The sequence below is a fragment of the Cetorhinus maximus genome, unplaced genomic scaffold (assembly GCF_964194155.1).
Source record: "Cetorhinus maximus unplaced genomic scaffold, sCetMax3.hap1.1 HAP1_SCAFFOLD_591, whole genome shotgun sequence".
NCBI lineage: Eukaryota > Metazoa > Chordata > Chondrichthyes > Lamniformes > Cetorhinidae > Cetorhinus > Cetorhinus maximus.
The window spans coordinates 8,869-14,788 of NW_027596533.1; the positions used below are offsets into that span (position 1 = coordinate 8,869).

Below are 5,920 nucleotides of genomic sequence, written 5' to 3' on the forward strand. Positions count from 1 at the left end.
AAAGAGGAAGTCTATCCTGGAACGAATGGACCCGTCTGGCCGCGACCAGGTGTATCTACGCTGCGCTCCGTCTGCAGGGTTGCTGAAGACGTCGTGCAGCTTGGCATCCTTAACTGTTTCCATCAGGGATCTGGACGTAGCGTCCAATCTGCTGCCGGCCCTGCCGGATCGTCCAGCCGCATCGATGATGCAGTTGAAGTCACCGCCCAGAATGACCGGCCTGGAGGTCGCCAGCAGCAGTGGGAGCTGCTGAAAAACCTCCAGCCGCTCAGCTCCTTGTGACGGGCCATACACGTTAATTAACCGGAGTGGAGCGTTCTTGTACATTACGTCTGCTACGAGGAGTCGCCCGCCCACCACCTCCTTGACCTCGGAGACGGTGAAGTTGCCTCCCCGCAGCAGAATACCCAGGCCGGAGGAACGAGAGTCGTTTCCGCCCGACCAGATCGATGGCCCGTGGGACCACCACCGTGACCATTGCCTGTAGGAGCTGAACTGGATAACCTCACTTATCCACGTTAAACTCCATCTGCCAAATTTTGGCCCATTCACCTAACCTGTCCATATCCATTTGTAAATTTCTCATTTCTTCACTGCAACTTACTTTCCCACCTATTTTGGTGTCATCTGCAAATTTAGCTATGGTACCTTCTACTCCTGAATCCAAGTAAATAGTTGGGGCCCAAGGACCGAACCCTGTGGCACCCCACTAGTTACAGCTTGCCATCCACAAAAGACCCATTTATCCTGACTCTCTGCTTTCTGTTGGTTAGCCAAAGCTCTATCCAAGCAAATATATTACCCTTAGCTGCGTGTGATCTTATCTTGTGTATTAATCTTTTGTGCGGCACCTTATCAAATGCCTTCTGGAAGTCCAGACATACTACATCTACAGGATCGCCATTATCCACTTTGCTTGTCACATCTTCAAAGAACTCTAGCAATTTAGTCAAACACGATTTAGTCTTCATAAAGCCATGCTGACTCTGATGGATTGCATTTTGACTTGCATTTTAGGAGGGTAGTGAAGGCATTGGAGAGAGTGCAGAAGAGGTTTACGAGTTTGGTTCCAGGGGCGAGGAAGTTGAGTTATGAAGTAAGATTGGAGAAGTTGGGACTGTATTCCTTGGGGAAAAGAAGTCTGAGAGGAGACTTGATAGAGGTATTGAAAATCATGAGGTATCTGGAGAGAGTAGATAGGGAGAAACTGCTTGCACCGATGAAAGGATCGAGAAGGAGCGGGCACAGGTTTAAAGTAACTAGCAGAAGAAGCAAAAGTGATAGGAGCAGCGAGTGGTCAGGGTCTGGAATGCACCGCCTGATAGCGTGGCGGAGGCAGGTTCAATTGAAGAGGGAATGAGATGATTATTTGAAAAGAAAGCATGTGCTGGGTTACGTGGAGAAGGCAGGAGAATGGCACGAAGTGAAATGTTCATTGGGAGAGCTGGTGCAGTCACGACGGGCGGAATGGGCTCCTTGTGCAGTGTAAGGATTGTGTGAACGTGGATGTAGACGTTTCCGAGTAGCTGTGTAAAGTGTGTGAGCTTTGAGGTGTGAGTTTTGACTGTTGCTGTATCAGCAGCAGCAGCAGCAGCGGGCGGGAGCGGCAGCAGAGAGCTGGTTGAAAATGTTGTGAGGCGAAAGGTGCAGCTGAGAGAGTGTTTGAGAGGTGTATTTGCAAGTGAAAGATGTTTTTGTATGAGTGAGGTAGAGTGTTTGTGAGATGAGAGTGGTGTCTGTGAGCGTTGGGTGAGCGTGCGTGTTTTTTGTGTGTAGATGGTGCGGGTGAGTGAGAAAGAAAGAAAGTTGTGTTTTGAAAGATGTGCATGTTGAAAAGTAAAGAAAGCAGATGTTTGTAAGAAAACTATTTTTAGCATTGAAAATCCCCTGGAAAGGGGTGGTGCACCATTCCCAGAGATACTGCAATAACGGGTCGATGCGTGGAGTGGACGGAGCAAGCCCCTATTCCATCTCCCTGCTCCAAAAATCAATTTAATATATGGTCCCCAGATAAGGGACGTATCAGATATTAAACTGATAAGAACAGATTTTTTTTTTTTTTTTGTAAAAATATACTTTATTCATAAAATATCTTCAATCACATTCCAAACCATTTCAAAAACAACATTACAAGGGTACAATCCAGGTTAAACTTTTACAAAATGTATCACCAGGTGCATCAGTACAAACAATAAGAACAGATTTTTTTTTTTTTTTGTAAAAATATACTTTATTCATAAAATATCTTCAATCACATTCCAAACCATTTCAAAAACAACATTACAAGGGTACAATCCAGGTTAAACTTTTACAAAATGTATCACCAGGTGCATCAGTACAAACAATATTACAATCATTTACAGCCTTTCATTTTGATCTGTACAGCCCGAGGGGCTCTAAACAGTTCCCAGTCTCTCGGTGCGCTGTGGTAGAAAGGTCTTAGACAGCGACCCTTCCCCATTGCGCCTTTGCGGCAGCTGCCCCAAGCTTTAGTGCGTCCCTCAGCACGTAGTCCTGGACTTTGGATTGTGCCAGTCCGCAACAATCGGTCGGGGACAACTCTTTGTGCTGGAAGACCAACAAGTTTCGGGCAGACCAAAGCGCCTCTTTCACCGAGTTGATGATCCTCCAGCTGCAGTCGATGTTTGTCTCGGTGTGTGTCCCTGGGAACAGCCCGTAGAGCACAGAGTCCTGTGTCACAGAACAGCTCGGGATGAACCTCGACAGCAACCACTGCATCTCTCTCCAGACTTTCTTTGCAAAGGCACAATCCACAAGGAGGTGAACAACGGTCTCTTCCCCACCACAGCCACCTCGAGGGCAACGTGCAGAGGGGGTGAGCCTCCTGGCGTGTAGGAAGGATCTGACGGGGAGGGCCTTTCTCACCACCAGCCAAGCTACGTCTTGGTGCTTGTTGGAAAGTTCTGGCGATGAGGCATTCTGCCAAATGACTTTGACAGTCTGCTCGGGGAACCATCCCACAGGGTCCACCCTCTCCTTTTCCCTCAGGGCCTCTAGGACGTTACGTGCTGACCACTGCCTGATGGACTTGTGGTCAAAGGTGTTTTTCTGCATAAATTTTTCCACCAGGGACAGGTGTTGCTGTACGTGGCGCAGGTCTGGCCCATTCCTCACTCCTGCGCTGTGGCGATCACGCCAGCCATCTTCCGCTTTATCTGGAGGTCAAAAGTTGATCCTGTTTGCAGGGACATGATGTAAAAAAACTCTGGATGAAGGGGGAAAAAACATGCCCAACATCACCCTCATCCTGATGGCCACCTTTGTGTATGGCAGTATCAAGCTGTGTGTAGACCCAAACACCAAGCGTCACTACGTGCTGAGGTTCTACCTGTCCCTGGTGTTGCGAAGGATGGGTCTGGCCACCCTGCCGCGGAACGCTCCAAGTGCCGTATCACCTGCCCCGTGTGGAAAAACTTATGCAGAGAAACACCTTTGTCCGCAAGTCCATCAGGCAGTGGTTAGCACGTATCACCCTAGAGGCCCTGCGGGAAAAGGAGATGGTGGATTCCGGCGGACGGTTCGCCGAACAGACCGTCAGGGTCATTTGGCAGAATGCCTCATCACCAGAACTCTGAAGAGAGTGGCCGTGGTTCTTGTCGAGGTGCATCCCGAGCAGTTCCGTGACACAGGTATGGACTCTGTGCTCCAGGGGCTGTTCCCAGGGACACACGCCGAGACAAACATCAACTACCGCCGGAGGATCCACTTGGTGAAAGACACTCTTTGGCTGTCCGAAACTTGTTGGTCTTCCATTGCAAAGAGTTGGCACATTCCAAGGTCCAGGACTACGTGCTGAGGGACGCACTAAAGTTTGGGGCAAAGGCGTAATGGAGAAAGGTCGCTGTCTACGGTTGCGCTAGATGTGTCGTGTAACTGGCAGGTAATGGAAAATTTCGAGAAACACTCAGTCACAAGGGAGAACACGTGACAGGCATGAGAGACAATCCATGAGTCTTTGTAGCTGAGTTTCCGTGTGAGCAACTAGCTCACAGCGCAGAGGAGTTCTTCGATCGAGGCCTGCTGTATTTTTGTCTTTGCTTTCAGCTTGAGCAGTCAAAGAACAAAGAAGAAAAAAAAGTACAGCACAGGAACAGGCCCTTCGGCCCTCCAAGCCTGCGCCGATCGGTCTGTGGAGCTTGCTAGCTGACCAGGTATGCAGCTAAAGTCCTTCCACATCTACAGGGAAGGCAAAGTCAGCAGCGTTTCTCCCAGAGTGTAGAGAGTCCTTGGAACTCTCTTCCTCGAAAGGTGGTGGAAACAGAGTCTTTGAATATTTTCAAGACAGAGCTGGATAGATTAACAAGGCGGGGTTGGAAGGTTATCGCTGGTAGGCAGGAATGTGGGGTTGAGGTTACAATCGGATCAGCCATGATCTTCTGAGTAGTGGAGCAGGCTCTTGGGGCCCAGTGGCCTACTCCTGCTCCTAAGTTGTATGTTCAGACATGTAGGGGCATTACTTTTTACTGATTCCAGTGCTTCTCCTGCACTGAACCTGGAGAGTACTACGTCAGCTGCTGTTGAGTTGTTTCCTGATGCCCTGCTTTCTTTTGTACGAGCTGTCTAGCATCCTCGTTTATGGGCTTCCTTTGCTTGGCATTGGGCCTTCTTTTGGGCTGACTGTTGGTCTATTTCCTTTACGGGATGTCAGCATGACATCACCAGAAGGGAAATGTGTCATGTTATGAAGTCACAGTAAATAAGTCCAATGCATTATATCATTATAATAACACAAGATGATGATCAGCAGTGAGAAGGCAGGTGGCAGCAAGGATAAGTACAGGTACGACACAGCGAACAGCCTTAGATCCTGTTAAAATGTTGAAAATGTTTCTCCCCTTCTCGAAGATTATTTCCTTCAAAATTTTAGAAATCTTTCAGCTTCAACCAGAAGTCACACACAAGCCAAACAACAAAACCACCTGCGTGCACAGCACAGCACACCATCTGCCAGCCTGCAATGATGTCGGCTCTCTTTTAATCACCTTTTCCCCTCCCATCAGTCCTATTCAGCAGGCAAGCAAAGGAGCGCAGAAAATACATCTGCACGGCTGTTTCTAACTTCTAGAAAGGGAACAGCCTTATCCTAGGAAAGTGAAAAATACCTATACTGTCACAAAGTGATGAACTTGAACTGCAAAACACCACGCTTACCTGAGCTTGTGTCACAGTTTTTGCTGTCTATCTCAGCCAGTATTCTCAGTCGTCCATCCTGGCTTCTTGCTCTCTCTGCAGCTTTCAGATGCCTCCCCTTGGCCGGCCTCAGTGCTCGGTGATAGATCAGCGCTCGGTATTATTTCTGTCCTCAGTGGTAACTGCTAGGGGAGAAAGGCTTGACTTTTTCAATCACCTTTTACCTCAGTAAAATCCAAGTAGAACCTAAAGTGGCAATGCTTCTCCCTCTCAGCACCCAACATGTCTTGCCTTTTCTTCAGGTTGGATTTGAGGAAGCACTACAGTTGCTGCCTGGCTGCCATTTCAAGTACAGAGACAAGGGGCAGCCCCATGACCCCTCCCCCGACTCCTGCACAATATGCAAATGTAGCACATTGTCTGAGTGCAATTTGGGAGCTGAAGACGGTTTCACAGTGGGATACAAGATATGAGGAGAGGTTTCCTCACAGACACACCGCCACATAAGCCCCTTTAAATTTGCGCGGCTGTGCAAAAAGTTTAATGGGCCCGCACACTTAAACAAATCGGTCACGCACTGTAATGACTCGCCTCATTCAGTTCAACAGAAATTAGGATCATGTTTTTAACCTGTGCCCTAGTTTTAAAATATTTTGTGTTCCATATTTACTTTCTCAATTTGTTATTAATTTACTTTACATTGCTTTATATTCTATTTTGTCTTGGACATGCATCACGGTTCGTTCAATCTCACTGGTTAAGAAAATTA

General features: G+C 47.9%; 1 pseudogene; it reads right to left on the reverse strand.

Annotated features, from left to right (window-relative positions):
• Window positions 1-1,895: 1,895 nt before the first annotated feature.
• Window positions 1,896-2,074, reverse strand: LOC144674212 (U2 spliceosomal RNA; annotated as a pseudogene).
• Window positions 2,075-5,920: the final 3,846 nt, after the last annotated feature.